This window comes from Ursus americanus, chromosome 28 (genome assembly GCF_024610735.1).
Source record: "Ursus americanus isolate L20-20 chromosome 28, mUrsAme1.1.p, whole genome shotgun sequence".
Taxonomy (NCBI): Eukaryota; Metazoa; Chordata; class Mammalia; order Carnivora; family Ursidae; genus Ursus; species Ursus americanus.
Window position 1 is genome coordinate 9,050,215 of NC_142154.1, and position 21,359 is coordinate 9,071,573.

Below are 21,359 nucleotides of genomic sequence, written 5' to 3' on the forward strand. Positions count from 1 at the left end.
ATCCTCACCCTCCCAGAACTCCCTGTGCAGTGGGGTGGACTAAGAGGTCATAAGCGGGTCATTACAACACGGGGGTAGGGGCTGTGATGGTGGTTATGCTCCTGGGTCTAGAGTGAGGACTGAGACAGATGGCAAAGCAAGCTTCACCTCCTCTTTTCCTCTCAAATCATATCTAAATTCAATAACTCAACACGTGTTCTTGGTCTGATTTTGTTGCATTGCTGGCATTTGATTTTAATATATTCCAGTACCTAATTTAAGCCGTGGAGTTGAGGAGGGGGGAAATGATACTGCAGACTCGATTTTAGATGCGTGGCACTTATAATCTCTCAGAGAACCTGAATGGAGTAATAAACAATGGTTATGAGCTGGCTAGGAATCCATTTTGTACGTGGATCTTCACCCAACCAACAATTATATAAATACTCCAGCTCTAGCAAATTGGCGGGATGTTAAAACTACAAATGTGATCTGTGTCATTTCTCTAATGGGCCAATTATTTTGATGCCTCCTTTTCCCCTTGGGGGCACCTTAACAGCACGCTTGGCCAACTTCTTACCTCTGACCAACACTGCTCTTAAATACCAGAACTCTCCTGTCTTGACTGTCTCCAGATCTAGGCCAAACAGAGACCCAAACCTATATTGAGCACTTACTAGGTGCCAGACCCATTACGTATGCTTTCTTATTTAATCTTTACAGTGACCCTGCCATAAGTTCTAGAATCTTCCTTTCACCAGCAATCGGCCTCCAGCCGTCTCCCCTCCTGAGGGTAGAGCCAGGATCCAAATTCAGATCAGGTTTCCTCTGCTGTCCTTTCTCTCTGCACCATACAGTTTTCCCCAGATGTCTTCCCCGCGGCCACCTCACACCCCGAAATCTCTTTTGTCCAAACAGCTCTCTAGGCAGGGGTTCTCCTTCCCAGCTTCCGCCAGTCAAAATCCCATCCCTCTTCCAAATCTTCCCTGTGTGCTCCCCTCCCCCTGGATAAATCTTTCTCAGACCTCCCATCGGTGTGACCTCTGCTTCCTGGGAATTCTCCCGGCCCCATAATGGGCTCCTACAGCACTTGGGACTTCTATACTTTACCGGGGCTTTTCGTATCCAAATTTCAGTAGAAGAGAGAAAAGACATTTATTGCACACTTACCTTGTCATAGGAGTTCGTGTCCTTTAATTCCGGAAATAGGACTTTTTACCCGCTGCATTACAGATGAAGAAATTGGACGCACAACAACCTGAAGGCATGGAATGAAATGCAAAACTAGAAGACAAGAAATAAAAATTATAGATCATTTCTCCCGTTCGGAAACTAGCACACCGCACAGGCGTCCAGCAAACGTTTGTGGAATGAATGAATGGATGAATGAACGAACGAATATTTGAAGACTGGCTTACATAAAGAACTTAGTGAGAAATGGTGTGGGTCAGAGATCTGAAGTACCCTGAAAAATACATATTCCAAGTACTTCATGGGATTTAGTGGCTGCAGAAAATCCCAAACATTGAAATAAGTAAAACGGAAGGGTTTCCCTAACACTTTCACAACTAAAAGTGTGGCTCCGCACACCCGGTATGGAAGAGGCGTTTGCAATCTACAAAGTTCCCTTCTTCGGAAAGCTCTAGAACATCGACGGGTTTTGTTCCTAAACTTCGGCCGCGGGGGCGGGCTGGCGCCTGTCCCTTTAAGAATCTGGTCAAAGTCTTTTTCCTCGCCCCGCCCCGCCCCCTCGCGGTGCCGGCGAGGCCCGGGCGCCCACCCTTTTCTCCCCCTGCGGGCTGAACTACGGGTTCGGCCGCCCATCCGTCACAGAGGCGCCGCTTCTGATTGGCTTCGCGGCGGGAGGAGGGGCGGGAAGGCCTGAGAAACTAGTTTGTTGGCGGCCACCGGGCTGTATCTCAGCGGCAGCGCGCTCCGGCTGTGGGGAGCCGGGGGAGGGGAGCGGCGGCGGCGGCGGCGGCGGCGGCGGCCCGGGCTGTGGAGCCTCGCGCGGGGCCTCTGAGCGCGGCTGACCCGGGACGACGAGCGCGGCGGGCGGCGGCGCCCCGAGCGGTGAGTGGCGGGGCCGGGCCAGGCTGGGCTAGGGGCGCCGGCCTCGGGCCGGTCTAGCCGCGCGCCCCGGCCGACGGGCTGGCACTTGTCACCACCTCCCCCCTCCCAGGTCGGGACCGGGAGTGCGGGGAGCTGCGCGCCCCACCGTGGGAGCCCCCGGCCGAGAGAGTCCCCGCGCGGCCGCTTGCGCCGGGAGCAGCGCCGTGGCTCGGGGCCCCGACCGCCGCGGGGTCTCGGGGGCTGGAGTCGGGGACAATGGTGGGGAGGGAGGGGGCTGGAGTCGGCCACCTCCTCTCCAGTCCCCGCGACTGCTCCCGCCCCGCGCGTGCCTGGGGACCCGGCGAGGGTATTTGCAGAGAGCTCCGGGCGAGGGAATGAATTGTTTTGTAAATGGATGTGGCGCGCGGGAGCTACTACTCTTTCCCTTGGGAGTGGTTGATTCATTGAGTCCGCAGACTCTCTTTTTAAAAAATTACTATCGATCCTGGAAAGAAGAGGCTGCTTGTGTTTGAGGATGTGAGCGGCCGGGCTCTGCGCCCGGGCTGGGCGAAGTCCCCGCGCACTTGACGCCGAGGGCCAGATGGCCGTCTGCCTCGTGCGGCGCGAGGGCCGGGGGGTTAACCAGGGCAGCGTCGTCCCCGCGAGCCCGGCCTGCGTCCGGCGTCCCGGTGCCCCCGGCCGTCCACGTCCTGCCTGACGGGGCCCCTTGTCTCTGTTTAGAGAGCTGTGGATTAGCGGAGCAGTGGTCACACGCTGTTAAGTCCCACCCATCTGCCCACCGAGGTGGCGCCACCCTAGCAGGTCCAGAGCGAGCCTTCTTCAGCCCGGCAGTCCTCTTCCCCACATCCTGCCCTGGCTCCTGAACCGCATTTGGGCACGCACCCCCTACTTTTCCTCCTCTAGTTGCTTGTGAAGCTTTTCCTTTGAGAGACTGTACCCCCAGGGGAACTGTACATTTTTGTGCTGCTGCTTCGAAGTCCCCAAGGTGCATTATCACTGTCTTTGTGCAAAGAAAAGTCTTTATAGAGACCCAATCAAAGGGATTGGGGTGGAGGCCAAGCCAGGCCCCTGCAGGTTTAATCTGGGCACTCTTGGGTCCTGCCAACTTGGTTTGAGCAGAGGAAGGACTCCCTGAGCTTTGGCCCTCCCCAGTGAGTCAGGGCAGAGAACACCAGGTGTCTGGGCCTTCTGGTTTCACTCTGGCCATGTGAAAAGTGAAGTTGCCAGTGGCACCGGGGGAGGAGGCAGGAACCCCGCGTTCTTATCGTGGACCAGCTATGGTGACGGTGATGTGGGGTCAGACCCTTTGGGACCCTGGACCTCTGTCTCCCCCTTCTTAGGTGGGACTGATGCTCACTGGGCCCAGGTGTGGTGTTAGGATTCCTAGGGGCTGTTGATAAAGACTTGCATTTGGGGGCTGGGGGCAGGTGGGGAGTAGGACACAAGTTCCACCCCCCCACCCCCCCGGGGGGCAGATTTGGTATCCTTCTGAGACCAGGGGTCCTGGGGTCCCCAAGCTATGCCTGAGGAGGGTGATGGAGTCAGTCTTCTGGGCCTGGCAGCTCTCTTGGTCTGGAGTCATTCCATTTGTCCGGAAGTGACTCCAGGGAGATTGTTAAAAGGAAGGTAGAGAGAAATGGTAGAAACCTTCATCCTGGGGCTGGGGCTGCAGCTGGATTTATGTTTGTGGTGCAGAGAGAGGAGCTATGGGTGAGCTGCACACTCAGCATCGGAGGCGGCTTCTGCAGCCTGATGCTCCTTAAAAGCCGCTCAAAACCTCTGGGCACCCAGTGTGGGCAGAGGAGAGCAGGAAGAAGGGGAAGATTAGCCAGGCCTGGGACTTCGCGGTCTGCAGCGAAAGCAGCTCACTTCTTAGCTTCTACCACTCTGATGCGCTAGGGAGCTGGGGAGGGAGTGTTACTGGGTGAGTGGTTTGTTCATGCCTTTGTTAATTGACTAATTGAGTCTTTGTCAGAAGGGTCTTGATGGGGGCCCTGTCATCGGGGAGCTCCTAGACAAGGGTGTGCTGGCACACGGATTGGGCCCTGCCACACGGACACACAGGTGTGTGCACAGTACCCCAGTGATAAAGGCAGCAAGGGGAGCTGAGGGGAAGGGATGCCAAAGGCTTTCTGGAGAGATGATGCCTTGACAAAGATGAGAATGGCATGGTGGAGCCCTGATTCCGGGCCCTAGGCAGCAGCCTTCTCCCACCACCCACCCACACTTCTCCCAGAAGCCCATTCCTTGCAGCCCCAAGGTAGGTGCAGGTTGAGATCTGGGAGAACGCAGATGGGCGTTGATAGAAGGGTTCATTTGAGACTGCGGAGTCAGCAGTCCCAGGAGTCTCCAGGAAGATGGATGGCTTCTGGCTGCAGTCTCTCTGCTCAGGGGGACCTGGGAAGAGCCACCCCACCAGCCCCAAAGACCACCCCATCGTCTAAGCCCTCATCCGTCCGGACCAGCCTGCAGTGTGGCTGTGGCCTGGCCAGGGAGGGGCGGACAGAGCTGGCAGGAGGAAACAGAGTGTCCAGACACAAATGAATTGGCTGATCAAGATGCTGGTTTTCATCTAATGTGGTAAATTTCATAATTGAATTGCCTCAGGCAGCCAGAGCTATTGAAGCTTTTTCCCAGCCAGAAAACACTTCATTGGGACAGCTGGGGGCGGGGGCATGTGTGCACCCACAACTTTTACTCACCTCAGCGCAGTAGGGCTTTCCCCTTAGTAATCTGGGTCTGTCCCCGGGTGATGGAATCCAGCCCAGTCTCCACAACAGGTTCCAGCCTCGTTCCTGGACCACCTGGCCCCTGAGCATCACTGCCCCTGTCCCAATGGAAAGGTCGCGAAAGCTGATACCTGTCACCTGCAGGCACTTGCCTTGCCAGACTGACTCCAGGTCCCTAGGCTGTGAGGATGGGGATGCTGGGAGCAGAGAGAGAGCTCAAAGATGGGAGGGCTTCCTGTTAAGTCTCTTCAAGCATAAGATCAGATGGGGGGAAAGAGCATGGGCTCAGGATTGGATTCGGATGCTGCTCATGTGTCTGTGATCTCCTGGGCCCTAGCCACCTCCACCCACCCTTTTCACCTCCCTCTGGTGCCAGGAGACTCTGTTCTTTCTCACTGCTGAACCTTTCCTTCTAAGCCCTGTCCATGCCTTTTGGAGGAGCAAAGGTAGGCACATATGGGTCATTGACTTGTTCTTCAGAGCGCTGGCTCTGTGATCTGAGAAATCCAGTGTAGTTGGGGAATTTTACCGTATTTCCTCACGGTCTCCTGCGCCCCTGGGTTGTATACAGAGTCTGGACCAGGCTCTCTGGGCCACAGCTTGTTGCAGTGTGACTGAGGCCCAAGGCCAACGCCACCTCTTCACCATCCTCTGACAGTTGGAACGCTCACACCTGGAACGTGTTGGCAGAAAGAGCGCTTAAGTGGGGGTCGGGAAGTCCTGCTGTGCCTCTCCCTGGCTGTGTGATTTCATGTAGGTCCCCTTTACGAGCCTCAACTTGCTCTTCTCTAACATGTGTGGATGCTCTTCTGTATGATGCTGCTATTAGATGTTTTGCCATAAAACCCCAGAAGTTCTTACAGCCTCTGATGTCATGTAATTTTATAGGCTTGAGTTCTTTGCCTAGCCTTCTTGGGCAGAAAGACAGAGAGAGCAGCCAGTGGAGTGTGGAGGGGCAAATTAGAAGTCAGGAGTCTAGACTTCCAACTCTGCCTCTGATGTGTGCTGTGGGGCTCTGGGTAAGTCGCTTTCCCTCTCTGGGCCTTAATTTTTCCTCCTGTAGAACAAGAAAGGTATACAGTAGGCAGGCTCCCAGTTTTCTTTCCTTTCTTGAGTGGAAACTGAGTCAGACTTTACCAGTTTCTCAGGCCTCCCTTGGCTCCCTGCCTCTGCCCACTGCCTTGGAGTCCAGGGCCCAGGTGTAAAGGGCCTACAGGCACTGGTGCCTGTGGATGAGGGGCTAGTGACGCCAGAGGACTGGGTCAAAGAAGAACAAAGCTGGGCCCAAAGGAAGGTGGCAGGTGGATGACTTACTTCCCAAGGTTGCTCGGGCTGGTCCCAGGCACCCCTGCTCCAATCCCAATATGGATGGGGTGGGACCTAGCCCGCAGGTGTCCCCAGGGCCACCTCCAAGAAGAGAGATGGGCACAGATCTCCCAAGATTGGTAGGGTTCGTGAGGGAGCCCGGGGGGACAGGAGGAGGACGCGAGGCTCCTATAACCAGACTTTGCCAAGGAGGTGCCTGCAAGACCAGTTGGATCGCTCCTCCTGCAAGAAGGCGGGGGCTGAGCAGGGCCGTGGGAGAACCACGTCTCTGTTGCCAGAGGGAGGACCACACTGGCCTTGGGTGTCACTTCCCACCCACCTCTGCCTGCCAAGAAGATACCTTCTACTGTCAGCCGATCCTTCAGAGTAGGATGCAGGGATAGGATGGAAACAGAAAGCCTTGTTTATTTTCTACCTGTTCTCGTTGGGCCCCCAAGGAGAGAGGCTGACCACAGATCAATCTAGGGTGAATGGAATTAATTTCCTAATTACGATAAGAGGAGCTTTGCTCACTCAATTCCAGGATGAGCTGCCTGCCAGGTTTGCCGTTGGCCAGGCCAGATTTGTCTGGGCAGGAGCGAAGTCCAAGAGACACAGGAGCTCTTTTTCTAGAAAGCCATTACATCCAGCATCCAGAGTTCAAGTTCTGCTGCATGCTAGCCAGGGTTGTGAGACCCTGGGCAGCAAGTTCCTTAACCTGTGAATGCCTCTGTTGTTCACAGCTTTGAAAATCCAAGGGAGAGAGCTGTACAGCTGCATTCATGTAGCAAGCTTTTATTTAGCACCTTCTGAATGGCTCATCCTGAACTAGAAACTGGGGGAAAAAAGTCAGGTTCAAAGAGAGTCCTTTCTTGGAAGTTCGGCCTCTGATAGTTGAGGCAGACAGGTAGTCAAGTGGTTGTGACACACTGCTGAAGAGTGAGTGGCATGGCAAGAGTCTGCCTCAGTTTCCCCACTGGAGAGGTGAAGAAGTAGACTGTTTCTAGCATCTCCATTCCAAATGGGTACAATGAATAATCTTTGCCATCTGTTCTCTACCAGGCTCTGGGATGCAGAAGAAAACAAGGCAAGGTCCCCACCATCCTGGAGCCCCTATTCAACTGGGGCCAGATAGACAAAATGAATACAGCTGCCGTTAGGGCTGCGAGACGTGGATGGGGAGGAAAAGGTCAAGGTGGGGACCGAGGGAGCCTAAAGAAGGCGACTCTGGGCTGGTGACCTTTGAGCCGAGACCTGCAGGACTGGACCGAGGCACCCATGGGAAGAACTGAGGAAAGGCATGTGGGGCAGGGAGCGAGCGAGAGTACAGGCTGGAACAGCATGGGCCGCGGAGGGGGATCCAGCCAGAGATAGGCGGCAGGCATCATCCGCTGTAATCTTCTGATTCCTAGGGAGGCCAAGAAAAACACGTTCCTTTAAGCTGTTTAATTGTTTCCTTTAACTTCGGTAACACATCAGTTATAAATGGACAACATGAGAGAAAATGCAGCATGGCCTGGAAGTCCCCCTCATCCTTGGTATCTATCACTGGTTTGGTGTATACCCTTCTGGCCACCCTTTTTCTGTACAGATTTTGTGTTTCTGCCCACAGCTTCTGTGGCCCAGTGTGTGGTCGCACTTCTGCCCATCTTACAGCTACACAACACTCCCGTGTGCCCCAGTCACCGGTGTTCATCTCACCCTCTCCAGGGAGATGGTTAGGTCCTGTCTGACTCCCCCCCCCCTTCCATACAATCCATGAAGTCCTGTGTGTCCTGGATTGTGCATCTTTGATTTTTATTTTTATTTTTTTTTAATTTATTTTAAAGATTTTATGTATTTATTTGAGAGAGAGAGAGCAAGCGAGCAAGAGAGCACAAGCAGAGGGGAGCAGCAGAGGGAGAGGGAGAAGCAGACTCCCCGCTGAGCAGGGAGCCCGGTGTGGGGCTCCATCTCAGGACCCCAAGATCATGACCTGAGACAAAGGCAGCCGTTAAACCAACCGAGCCACCCAAGCTCTTTCTGATTTTTAAATGTTCATTGTCAAAGCTGAATGCCTTTCCCAAAGACTTAGGCAGGTCATTCACCCACCGATGGTGTCTGGGAGCCCATTTGCCCACATCCTCACCCGTACTTTATAATACTTGGTATTATCCACATTTTCATGAGGGGGCGGGGGGGATCTCATTATTCCTTTAAAACAAGCAAACCAAAAAAAAGTGATCCAGTGTATCCAGGCTTCCTTTTTTTTTTTTTTTTTTTTTTAAAGATTTTATTTATTTATTCGACAGAGATAGAGACAGCCAGCGAGAGAGGGAACACAAGCAGGGGGAGTGGGAGAGGAAGAAGCAGGCTCCTAGCCGAGGAACCCGATGTGGGACTCGATCCCGGAACGCCGGGATCACGCCCTGAGCCGAAGGCAGACGCTTAACCGCTGTGCCACCCAGGCGCCCCCCTTTTTTTGTTTTCATCCATCTTTGTTTTTTCCAGAATATCGAGGTTTAGTAATTGCTGGCTCTGCCTCTGACTGGTCTCCTGACCTCCAGTGAAGCTTCATCTGTGAAATGAGGCCCTTTTAATCCCTGCCCTGCCCCCTGCCAGGCTGCTGTGCGTTGCCTGTGGTGCATGGGAAAACATTCCTGAAAGTTCATTTTATGCTGAAAAGTTCTGCAAACATCATGGGTTTTACTAGTGAGAGCCAGATATTTGAAGCCCGGAACGTGTGAGTGACTCTGAGTGTTTCTAAACAGCCAGTCTAGGGGAGGGGCTGGGGTGGCTTTAGGTGGGACGTCTGCCTGGCATCCCTCACGTGGCCTGAGAGGGAAGTCAGAGGGCTAGCTGGTAGGCGTGTTCCTCCCTGTCTCACCTGCAGGAATGAACGAATGAGCCAGGAGGGTAGAGAAAGAGCTCTAGCCCGTCCCTAAAAAGGCTCTGAAAGGGGCATTGGTCACCACAGGCTGACCCCCCAGTTTAGCTGCTGGTTAGACTAAAGCCTTGGGCCCTTAGAACTTTATGGATTCCCATGTTTATTACTTTGGGGGTCCTCGTCTGTTTTCCCGTAACAGGAGGCTTTAAAACGAGAAAAGATAGACAAAAGGGCCCTTGTACTTGTTTTGGGGACAGAAGGATGGGGAAGCTCTGGTAGAGAAGGAAAGGAGTCTGGGGCCGGGGGAACCACTCCCATGTGGTTCCTGGGTGGCATCAAGTCCTAAGATGGGGAACCCGGGGGGCGGGCAGCCCTGTGTCCTGGGCCCCTAGAGGAATTCATGACTGCTGGGATTCCCATGCCCGGGGACACTGTAGCCAGGCTCTCCTGTCATTCCCCGAGTGGGCTCTAACAGCTCACCTCCTCTGCTCGAGGGGCGGCATCCAGGCTGGCCTGAGCCCTGCTGCCCTGGGGATGACCCACATGTAAGCCCTTCTGCTATTTCCCCCAATACCCGACCTGGTTAGGACAGCTGCAGGGGACAGGAGGCCACAGAGAGGGAGGTAGACAGATGTGGGAGAGAGTAATAAAGAGCAGATGCACAAGGGGACCGTGGAACCCCCAAAGGGTTTTGGTAGGGGGCCTCCCCTCTCTGTACTCTGCAGCTAGTGAGCAGGAAGAGAGGAGGGTGGGGAGCCTGGCTGCTGGCAAGTTTTTGTGTTTTTTTTTTAAGATTTTATTTATTTATTTATTTGACAGAGAGAGACAGCCAGCGAGAGAGGGAACACAAGCAGGGGAGTGGGAGAGGAAGAAGCAGGTTCATAGCGGAGGAGCCTGATGTGGGGCTCGATCCCATAACGCCGGGATCACGCCTTGAGCCAAAGGCAGATGCTTAACGACTGCGCCACCCAGGCGCCCCTGCTGGCAAGTTTGTACGTTTTTCAGACATCCCCTGATGTCGAGGGTTGGAATTTTCAGGAAGGGAGTGAGGGGAGCATCTTGGGAGCTGATTTGGGGGTGGTCCACAGGGGGCAGAGGCCCGAGTGGGCTGCCCTGGCTGGGTGCCACCTGCTGCCAGCCTGAGCCCAGCTCACGGGTATTTCCCGGAGCTAGCGTGAGACCAGGTCACCAGGTTTCCTTTCAGGCCCTGAGATGGACTGGTGTATCTGTGCTGCAGGAAGTCACAGCTGCTATTTTTACCACTCCAACGAGGACTTTTTACTGGAAGGTACAATTACAAGCAAAATGTCAGGGTTTGGTTGGCCAGCCAAGCCCCGGGAGGCTGCCACAGGCTGAGGCAGGGGCCACGGCACATCGGGTGGTGTGTAAAGCAAGACACTTCGCACGTGGACACGTACCTCTCCTGGTTGCTGAGTGGCTTCCTCTGACCACTTGCAGGGTCTGGAGTTCTCCACTAGGCCAAAAAGAGGCCTGCGCTGGGTTTTGCCCGGATAATTACACCTGAACACCTTATAACTGGCTGGTCATGGGACTGAAGCTAACCAGCTAAGCCATTCCGTTCCCGAGTGCCCTGGAAGTTGACATTATTTTCAGTGAAATTACTGAGAGCCTTCTCTATGACACCTGCACTGCTAAGTGCTAGGAGTAGACATGAGTAAGACAGTCCCGGCTCTCAAGCATCACCTGTGCAGCGATTAAGGATACAGGAGGTGTGAATGGTCCCCAGACCCTTCGGACAAGCACCTGGTATGCTTTTCCTCTATATGCAGTATGGTCTGAGGCCAGGCAGGGCTGATTTTAGCTCCTGTTGCGTCATAACAAATCATCACAAACTTAGTGGCTTAAGCCGTACCTATTGATCAGCTCATGGTACTGTAGGGCAGAAGCCTGAGCTGGCTGGACGAGCTTCTCTGCTTAGGGTTTTGGACCAGAAGTCCAAGGTCAAGGTATTGACTGAACTCTCACCCTGAGGCCCTGGGGGAGAGTCTGCTTCCTGGCCATTCAGGTTGTTGGCACAGTCGAGTTCCTGGTGGTTGTAGGACTCAGGTCCCCCTATCCTCTCTGGCTGTCATCTGGATGCTGATCTCAGCTCCTAGAAGCTGCCACAGTGTGTGCCAAGCGTCCCCCGCCACCTCCAGACCCGAAGTAGGGTTATCAAATCCTCTCCTGTTGCAAATCTCTGGCATCCACTTCTGTGATCCGCTGGAGGAAACTGTGCTGTAAAGGGCTCTTGTGATTAGGTCAGGCCCACCCAGAAAACCTCTCTGTTTCTAGGTCACCTGATCAGTTAGCAACATCACTAATTATATCTGCAGATTCCTTTGCCATGTGGGTAATGTGGCAAGCACGCCATGTAGGTCACAGGAGTAAGGCCAGGGTGGAGATCAGGGGACCGGCCATCTTTGCACGTGCCCACCACAGGGCTCCTGCCACCAGGGGCTGCAGCCACAGTACGAAGAGCAGCAGCTCTCACTAACGGAGTGAGTTTTGTGTGCCTCGTGCTGCTAAGCTCTTTCCCTGGATTCTCTCCTTTAATTCCCAGGGTAGTACTTTGATGTGGGGACAGTTATTTTCACCCCCATTTTCCAGATGAGAAGACTAAGGCTCGGGGAATGTACATATCTGGGACCAGTCACTCAGGCACGAACAGCGGTACTGGGATTTGGAAGCAGGGGCTTAGAGCCTAGCCACCTCGTTAGTTGGCGTTTCCACGTTGATCCCTGCGATTTATGGAACACTGTCCGGGGCAGGGTTGAGGGTTACTCTTTCCCATCTAGCACTTAAAATACTTAAATATGAAACATGTCAGTCATATTGCAAGTTAATACAGCAGACACCAAGAACCTGTCACGTGGGTTTGACAGATGTCTAGATCTTTCTGATGCTTACTGCAGTGGCTCTTGTGGTTAATCCACTACCCCTTCAGCCATGTTTACTAGCTTTGCATGTACTCTAGGCAAGAGAAATGCCACAGAATACTGTCCTCTAGGAGTCGGAAATTAAAATAAGGGCACAATATACAATGACCTGAAGGAATAAAGCGTGCCAGACAAAAAACACCACAATGCTATCACAAAGACTCAATGGGTATCAGATCCTTCACTGCAGGAAATAAGACAAAAATGTGTATTTACTCACTGCCACGTTCCCGGTACACAGCACAGAGCCCTGCACATAGTAGGTGCTCAGATTCCTTATCCAGGTGATTTTTTTAGCATCATGGGTGTGCAGGGCGTGCACACTAGGTGCCAAGTCCAGAGAGGGTGTGATGTGGAGGTGAGACTTGAGGGCAGAAAGGGTGGAGGGGAGAGCTGGAAAGGCCAGCCTGTGTCTGTGTGCTTGGTGGCAGGGAGAGGGGCTCGGGTGGGCGATGAAGCTGGAGGGGGGACAGACTGAAGCCTCATTGAAACCTTCTGAGCAGGAGAGACTGATGGTCAGTAGCAAAGCATTTGGCCTCAGATTGCAGGGAGGGGGGACACATTGGGGACAGGGGCCCCTCACAGTCCAGTGTGCAGTGGGGAAGGCCTCACCTTGTCTCCAGCATAGGACTGGTGACACAAGGAACCCAGGAAGGAAGATTTAGTGGAACTTGGTGGCCACGCAATGTGCTAAAAATGTATATATGAATGAGTCGCAACTTCTGGGCACCCATGTATTTGGCTATAAATATACACACATATGTAATTTCAAGAGACCAAGAATTATCAGCTGCAAAGCCCAAAGGCAGCAGCCCATGCATGGCCCCTGTAGTTTGCTGTCTGAGGCCCTGCCCAGTACAAAGTACCCAAATCTGTTATTTTGGGGGAGAATGAGGGGGTCCTGTGGTAAGAAGAAAGTGGCTGGTAATGAGGGGAGGGGCAGGGCAGGCCGGAAGAAGGGAGGCTCTGGGGCAGGTGGGGAGGCCAGCCAGCCGTAGGGTAGAAGGTGCTGGCCCCTGTGACCACAGCTCCATGCACGCTGGGGAGGGGGCTGAGACTCGCAGGGGTGGGTGATCCTGCCGTCACCCACCCTGAGCTTTCCATAGAAGTTTTCCTCTGAGTTCTTAGCACAAACACAGCTAATGTGGAGGATAAGTGAGTGCTGCTAACCCGGTGTTCTCCAAAGTGTGTTTAGGAGGACGCCCGAGAGTCTTTTAGGGGTCCCCAAGGTCAAAACTGTTCTCATGGAAATACCAAGGTGTTATTTGCCTTTTTCACTAATCTCTCCGAGTGCATGGCTTAGTGAGCTGATGTTTTCCAAATGACCAGATGACCTCCAGTCCACACCGTGCATGAGTGGAAAATCCATTCAGGGTGCAGGATAGCCCAGGAGATCGGAATGTCACAGAGTACAAGAGTTCACGGATTCACGCTCAGGTTCCACACTGCAGCTAATCTTTAAGAGACTACTGCTTGTCCGGTCTTGGTGTGATATCAAGTAAGAATACCCGAAATTATCTGAGAAGTCTCTTACAGCTTCCTTCCTTTTCCAACAACCCATCCCTGTGAGGCTGGATTTTCTTCACGTTCTTCAATGAAAACATTTTACAACAAACATTTTGAGTGCCCAGAGCACCTGGGAGCCAGGAACCAGCTACCAGGCCCTGAGCCCAGCTCTCTACATGAATTTCCCCCCTTTAGTCCCTCAGCAGTCCGGTGAGGTGGGTGCGATGATTTTCACGCCCGTTTGACAAATGCGGAAACAAGGGCACCGAGCATTTGAATGCCAGCACAGATCTCATATCACGGACGAGGCATTAGCAGCAAGAGGGGAGGTCCCAGGTGATGGTGGCTGTTCTCTGGGCAGGAGGGAAGGCAGGTGCCTCACAGGAAGCCTGTATCACAGGTCTGGTCTGTCCCCAGGTCGTCCGCTGTGCTCTGCAGCAGGCACCCTTCCTGGCGGTACTAAGCCTGGCAGGGACACACACCTGCACACGCTTCCTCCTTTCCTGAAGCCCAGGAGGGAAGATGCAGGTTTGCTAAGTGGAACGGCGGGGGTGCTTGAGAAATCAAGGGTTTTCATTTAAAATACCGTCTCCTGTTCAGCTGCACACAGCATTTGTGGCCAGGAAAGTTCCTTGTCTTCATAAGCAGCCCTCATCATGCTATTTGAGCAGGGACTTGGGAGAAAAACAGCTTTATTTTTATTTTTTTAAAAGATTTTATTTATTAATTTGACAGAGAGAGAGACAGCCAGAGAGAGAGGGAACACAAGCAGGGGGAGTGGGAGAGGAAGAAGCAGGCTCCCAGCGGAGGAGCCTGATGTGGGGCTCGATCCCAGAACGCCAGGATCATGCCCTGAGCTGAAGGCAGAAGCTTAATGACTGCACCACCCAGGCGCCCCGAAAAACAGCTTTAAATACTAAGGATGTGTGCAGTTTTTAAATTTTCTCTGAGCCTCAGTTTACCCATCTGTACAATTGGCACCTTGAAGAGGTGTCTTAAGGGTTAAGTGCAAAAATGCATTTAAAAGCCCCTGGCACAAAGGTTCATGTATACGGCAGGGTTTTAAAAAAGTGATACTGTATCTGGCACAGAATTCAGTTCAGAGGGGTGGGGGTCTCCCCTGTTCTCACCAGTGGCACTACTGTCAACCAGTTTCTTACCCAGCCTCCCAGAGGTAGTCTGTGCACATACCCATGGGTGTGTGTCGTGTCTGCGTGTTTATAGGTAGTCTGGTTTCTAGCAGACATAAAAGACAGCCTCCAATCCGCAGCACTTACAGTAGCATGGAAAGCCACCTGCTTTATATATATATATTTGGCTGCATAGTATTGCACTTTATGAATGAACCAAGGTTTATTTGACTAGGACTCTTATTTATGAACATCGAGGTTGTTTTCCAGCCTTTTGCTTGCAGCCAAACCTCATGTGCAAATGGGACTGAGGGCAAGGTTCCCAGGCGTGGAAATGCCGGGGCAGAGGGCACCTGCATTTGTCATTTTGAAAGACTCCGAATTGCTCTCCAGCTACACTTCCTTGCTCTCGGCCCTCAAGGGGAAGAGAAAAGACAGCTTCTATCTCAGGCTTTAGGAACTGAGGAGCGTTCTGACTCCAGGTCGACACCCATGCTGACGGCCCGAAGAAGAAAGAACGGGGAGAAAGACCCACTACCAGGAAATGGCCAGTGCTTTACTCTTGGTGTTTTTGTTGTTTTTTCCCCCCTGTTCTACTCTGCATATTCATTTTCCTCCTAGACTGTTGCTCCAGGTGGCTCATTGAAAGTGATATCTAGGCCAGAGTGTTTTTAATGGCTCCATCTGTGGGGCCCTGCGAATCTTTTAAGGGACCAGACAGGAAAAGAGACAGCCTCCCTCTGGGTCCCCAGCCCCCCTCTGTTTGCCAAGGGCCAGGCCAGTCCTTCTGAAGAGGGAGGAGCCCAAGACCATGATGCAATGTTTGCTTTGGAGGGGACTTTTCTCTCTGCCCCCTTTGTTTCCCTCTGCCGCACTCTGGATAAGTGAAAGGAAACGAGTTATTTCAACAGATGGGTTAGCCCGAGTGCCGAGTTCTCCGTCGCCTCTCTGATTAGAGCCGTGGTGTCCATTTCGTTGGCCCTGCTCCCAGCTGGAGCAGCAGCTGGCCTTGCAGGCTCCCAGCTTTGGGGGCCAGAGACGGTCCCCCACTGAGCTGAGGGGAGCAGGATGTGGTACCTTCTGTCCGTCCTGCCCTGATGAACTTGGTGCTGTCTACACCACCACCCCACTTAGCTGTAAGAAGGCACTTTGTTGCAGGGGCAGTTTAAGCACGGTAAACAGAACTTTTAGGACAATAGGACATCGAACATCTGTGATTGTTCTCCACAGATTTCATCCCTAGAGAATACAGTAATTCAACATAAGCAACACAGTTATCGTTGGATAAAAATTTTTAGGGACGCCTGGGTGGCGCAGTCGTTAAGCATCTGCCTTTAGCTCAGGGCGTGATCCCAGCGTTATGGGATCGAGCCCCACATCAGGCTCCTCCTCTCCCACTTCCCTTGCTTGTGTTCCCTCTCTCGCTGGCTGTCTCTATCTCTGTTAAATAAATAAATAAAATCTTAAAAAAAATTTTTTTTTTTAAACTGTGGATGAGTGACCTAGATGGTGGTTGTATATTTCACAGACACTGAAAATTACATTTGGCAACCACAGAGACACTGCACTGTTTGAGGAGGGAGCCAGGAGACTGTGGATCCCAGCGCCTGTAGGCAGCAGGCACTCCAGTAACCTTGTTCAATGGTGAATGACGGATAGGAATTTGGAAACTATGTAATTAGGTAAAAACAATGTAAAATAATCTTATTTTACTGCAACAATGTAAACTGGGGATAAAAGGAGAAAAGAAGCCAAAGTGAAAATAGTTACTCTGTTCTTAGTGTTTCTAAACCTTATCACTTTCCCCCAAAACCTTTTTAGATCTTTTTACCCCCATTGTGCTTACCCCTCCCATAAATGTTAATACCAGATATACTGTAAGTCGATGTACTGTGTGTGTATCTGTGCTTTGTGTATAAAAAGAACAAGAGGGGCGCCTGGGTGGCTCCGTCGGTTGAGCGTCTTTGGCTCAGGTCAAGATCCTGGGGTCCTGAGATCGAGCCCCACGACCGGCTGCCTACTCAGTAGGGAGCCTGCTTCTCCCTCTGCCCCTCCCTCTGCTTGTGCTCTCTCTCTGTGTCTCATATAGATAAAATCTTAAAACACACACACACACGACTTTCATCCCCCCCCCCCCCCCCGCAAGAACCAATTTTGGCCCCTTAGGGCAGTGTCCCCAGCCACAACCTCCCTGTCCCCTCACCCTCAGGAAAACACCTTTGTTCGGGGTTGTAATTCTGAGGGATTTACATCTTTCATATCTTTGGCTTCACTCTTACATTGTCTTTTTGGTAAAAATGACTGAGCTCCTGGGTGTGCCTCTTGGCCTGTCTCGCTTGGACCGTGGAGCTCGTGCCACAGGATGACAGGGCTCTGGGCAGAGCACAGGGTGCTGACTGCCCAGGGCTGTAGCTGCTGTGGGCTGGACTTGTCGCCCAGACGGACCCTCCTGAGGGTCTGCTTCTCTCCTGAGCAAGATGGCCTCTCCCAAAACACAAAACCTTCCTGGAGCGGAGCTGGCAAAATCCTTCCATTGTTTTTGAGCAGCTGAATGAGGCATGGGAGACTGTTAGATCCTTTCCTTGAGGCGGCCTCACTCAGCTGGGTGTCCTCACCTGAGCAGGACACACAGAATGACCCTAGAGGCTGCTTTCTCACTAGGACCCTTTGCAGGGAAGGAGAAACGCGTGGGAGAAAAGGAAGTGCGTTACCCACATCGGACATCCTGGGGCTTGGAGGCTTCATTCTCCTCGAGAAGGCACTGCCCTGGGTGCACGGAAGCTGGTTGACAAGGGTGACTCCAAGGGGTAGACAGAAGAGAGTGTCCGGTGGCTGGAACCCCAGGCTGCGGCCCCCAGCTCTCTTCTGTCCTTTTGGGGTGTGGGAAAGAGTGGGAGGGATCTGTACCGCGAGCAGCTTCGTGACGTTGGGCACACAGTACAGTGGTGGGAGCTCATCGCCCAGCATCCAGCCGGGGACATCCAGGTGGTGGTTGTGCCTCAGGCTGCGGGAGGTGGGTGAGTTAGCACAGAGAGTGCCCAGAACAGTGCCTACGATGTAGCAAGTACTCGATAACCGCAATTCAGTACGTAGTACTGTTCCTGCCCTTAATCCCGGAGCTCGTGTTCTCACGTCCAGATGACAGAAATCGTGGTGCGTATGGTGGGGCTGTACTGGCACTCGTGGGCGAGTGAAGCCGTGGGCCTGGTTTTGGCCAATGAGATGGGAGCACAAGTGCTGTGTGTCTTCCAGGCCAAGCACTGGGTTGTCGGTGCTGCACGTTCCAGAGCGCTCTCCCTTTTCCCATTGGCAGTGACTGATGACATGGTGCTGCTCTGTCGTCGGGGTCCCTGGGGCTGACGGTGATGACAAGAACACTCCCACACTCCCCTCGCCGCTGCCACCGAACCATGATGCATGTAGTATGAGCCAGAGAGAGACCGCCGTCCTCTGAAGCCCCTGATATTTGGGGATGTTGATGCAGCGTAACCTAGCCCATCCTGATTAAAGCAGACGGTCCCGATCGATCACGTCGGGCTTGCTAATGGGGATCGCACCTTCTGTGTGAGATGCCCAACACAGCAGAGGCCCACGGTAGCCATACATTTGGTCTGGCTCCCCTCCTGGCCAGAATTCCCTGCCACGGCTTTGCAACAAGTGTGGCTTCATCTCCCAGCAGGGTTGCACAACCTTGACCCCTTACCTCCTGTCCTCTGCTTCCTCTGGGAAGGCAGAGCCTGTTGCCCTGGGGAAGCCAGCACAGCGCCACCCCCGAGCCCTTCCCCAGTAATTATAGCGCCCCAGCTTCCCGGCCGCAGAGGCTGCAGCAGCCTGCAACTTGGCTATCAATCATGGAAGCCAAAGAGGCTGGCCTTCCTCAATTGTGCGTCACTTTTGGGGGCATTAAGGGAAAGGGCTGGAACACGTGGAGAAGGCACTGAAGCCTTTGCCCACCCCTCTGGGTCTCCCTGGACCTCCCTTCCCCTTCCAGGCTTGGGCTGCAGGTGGACAGTGGGCCATGTGTAGGGAAGCCTTAGGACTCACTGCCCACCAGGGGACACACTGTAGGGGGGAGCCGGGCACATCTGAGAGGGTACAGCGCACTGGTGATCATGACCTCAGAGCCACTGGCAAGAGAACCGGATTGTCCCACAGTGTGGTCTGCCAGAGATCTCGAGGTGGCTGGGATTCTGCCCTGTGGGGAGATGAGTTCAGAGGCATGCTGGCCTGCTGTCTCCCTTCCACGGGGAGCCAGCTGATGCAGGGTCATGCTGGTACCGCCTAAAGAGGGACCTCGTTTGTAACCCAGCGCTGTATGAAGCAACACCCTCCCCCCTTCCCCGAGCCATGCTCTGTTATAAACCACCCTTGTAGCTAAGCCATTCCCCTGCAGGAGGGATGGGGTGAGGCTGTGGGCTGGGGTGGGGCAAGGTTGCATCCAGCCGAGTAACCACATTGAGCGGAAGATGTGTGTTACACAATTCTCGTGACTTTACTGCAGGTTTGAGATCTTTCAAAACAGAGATGGAAAACAAAATCAAAATAGAGACACAGCAAAAAAATAGAAATAGTTCTAATCTTTTGCGTTTTAAATTAAAAACGGTACATACAATTTTTTGAATGTATATAAAGTTTTAGTTTTTTAAAGAAAGGACTGTTGAAAGGCAGAGGCATTTAGGGAAAGGACCCTTTGTCTGATGACGCACTTGTATCTAGAATGATCTGTGCCTCTGATCCAGTTACTGTGGTCATAGTGATTTTGCTTTCAATTAGCAATTAGATTTGTGTGCTTTGTAAGGGGGCTTAGTTTGCTTTCCACTTGAAAAGGTAGACCGGATACCCCTGCACCCTGCAGGCTCCCTGAGGGGCTTGGATCCCCAGATGTGGGGGTGGGGCAGGGCAGGCACTTGAGCTGCCTTGTCACGTGGCCACCCCGAGATTCCCCGCCTGGGAAGCGTGTTGCATCACACAGCTCAGCGCATATGTGGTGTTAATAGCATTTAACTCCTTCATTTTTACAGTTCCAGGAGACACCCAGGTCCAGCCGGCCTCTCACCTTTGGTGTTTTTTCTCATCACAGAAATATTACATAATCATTAAAAATCAAACAACTTATAAATGAATAGAATAGACAGTGAAAATTGCGTCAGTCAAAGCAGAGGACAGGGGCACCCGGCTGGCTCTGTAGGTGGAGCATTCGGCTCTTGATCTCCGGGTCGTGAGTTCAAGTCCCATGTTGGGTGTAGAGCTTACTTAAAAAAAAAAAAAGCAAGAAAAACAAAGTGGGGGTAGGGATGGAGTAAGGCTCAGGGGTGTCTGTTCTGTTCTTTGCTCGGGGACAGGGGTCATGGGGGCAACAATACTAAACAGCCCATGGAGGGAGCATGACCAGGCCACTCGAAATGCCCATCATTTATTGTCCCATTTGTTTCTCAGTTGTTTTTCTTGTCACTCTGTGGTTGAAAAAAACAGACCCAGCGAGACGAATTAACTTTCCCAACGGCACACAGTAATGGCTGCCTGGTCTTCAGCAGCCCTGTTCTAACCAGTGGCCTTGAGGACCTGTGATCTCTCCTCCGCTTTGTCACGGTTGTCCACATAGCTGGGGCAGAACACCACCGAGGAGCGTCTGCAGAGTACTTGCCGCCTCTCCCCACTCCTGGCCCTCCCCCATCCTGCTCGCACGTTAGCCTTTGTGTGATGAGTGTGTTGCGCGGCCCAAGAGCTGAGACGTCGCCATCTTGGTTTTTTGGCCTTCAGCATCGCCTGCAGCAGGTGCTCAGTCAGGATTTGTCTCGGGTTTTGTTTTTTTTTTTAAACATTTTATTTATTTATTTGACAGAGAGAGAGACAGCCAGCGAGAGAGGGAACACAAGCAGGGGGAGTGGGAGAGGAAGAAGCAGGCTCATAGCGGAGGAGCCTGATGTGGGGCTCGATCCCATAACGCCGGGATCACGCCCTGAGCCGAAGGCAGACGCTTAACCGCTGTGCCACCCAGGCGCCCCTGTCTTGGGTTTTGAGGTTTGGTGATGTACGACCTTTGCAGTCACCAGGGTCCTGTGTCTGGTACCCCAGTGTGGACTTGCTGACCGGGGCCCACCTGCTGCAGCTGGGCTGTGCAAGGTGAATTCCTCGCTCACAGGTCTGGCACCTGGGCTCAGATGCCTGGATGGATGGGGAACAGCCGGCCACTCTCTCTCCCACATGGCGGGCTGGCGCCTCATCACGGTGTGGTGGGCTCACGTCATCTGGCTTCCCCTCGAGTGAGCACCGCAAGAGACGGGGTGGAAGCCTCCGGTCTCTGAAGGTCTGGGCCCAGCAGTGGGCCCAGGGTCTCTCTGGCTCCATTTGGTCAGTCACAGTGCAGCCACAGAACCCGCTCAGACACAACGGGAGGGGACGTGGACCCCGCCTGTCAGTGGGAGCTATGTCACAGTTCGTGGGCATCTTTGGTCCTCCTATAGCCCCACGTGACTGTGCCCCTGGCCTTTCTCTTCCCTGAGTGGGGGCCAGCCTTGTTTCTGCCTAGCCTTTGTGTTTGCAGTTCCTAGAACTAGGAACCTAGAACCTTCCTTACCCTGTTGTCACACCCTGGCCCCAGCTCATCGTTGAAGCTTCAGCTCACATGTCCCCTCTTCACAGGGGCCTAAGTGACCCCACCGTCTTGTCACCGTGGCCCACTGCTGCTTTATTTTCCTCACTCACTGACCTGTCTCCTCACTGCTGTTCTGTCCCCCCCGCCCACGGGATCCCAGAGTGCAGCCCCTGGGGGCAGCACCCTGTGCCTGTCCATCACCTCCTCCCACACCCGGTACGCGGCACGTGGGAATTG

At 53.3% G+C, this 21,359-nt stretch overlaps 1 protein-coding gene across 1 annotated transcript in view; it reads left to right on the plus strand.

Moving 5' to 3' along the window:
* Nucleotides 1-1,917: 1,917 nt before the first annotated feature.
* The window catches only part of KLHL25 (kelch like family member 25), a 36,711-nt gene continuing 17,269 nt past the window's right edge, over nucleotides 1,918-21,359 (plus strand). The window contains exon 1 of the mRNA XM_045813058.2: nucleotides 1,918-2,052. The gene's annotated coding sequence lies outside the window, so the exon portion shown is untranslated. The remainder of the gene's footprint in view (nucleotides 2,053-21,359) is intronic.